At 30.1% G+C, this 342-nt stretch overlaps 1 protein-coding gene across 1 annotated transcript in view; it reads left to right on the plus strand.

Moving 5' to 3' along the window:
* LOC107623249 (probable serine/threonine-protein kinase PIX13) overlaps window positions 1–342 on the plus strand; it is a gene marked incomplete in the record, with an annotated part of 5175 nt that overhangs the window by 914 nt on the left and 3919 nt on the right.

A 342-nucleotide genomic window follows, 5' to 3' on the forward strand; every position in this document is an offset into this window, starting at 1 on the left:
TGCACAATTGTTCCAAGGCTCTGACACGAAAAGTTCAATTAGGATTCAAAGTTGATCACTTGTTGGGGGGACTAGTGATCTCCAATGGTTGCATGGATACAACTTTGTTCACTTTTATTTTCTCATAATTATGTATAAATTAGAGGCATCATATTTGAGTATATTAGGAAATACCTCTTAAAAATGGAACTTTAAAGTGTTATCTCATTTATTTGTAGTATAATTTGGAGAATTATGATTGAAAGAAGCTCAATTTATGAGTGTATTCCTTTGATTATAGTAATCCGTTACTAAATCTAGTAAAAAGAGTTTACAATTGTATTTGTGTTCTTGTTCTTTTCT

This window comes from Arachis ipaensis, chromosome B10 (assembly GCF_000816755.2).
Source record: "Arachis ipaensis cultivar K30076 chromosome B10, Araip1.1, whole genome shotgun sequence".
Lineage (NCBI taxonomy): Eukaryota > Viridiplantae > Streptophyta > Magnoliopsida > Fabales > Fabaceae > Arachis > Arachis ipaensis.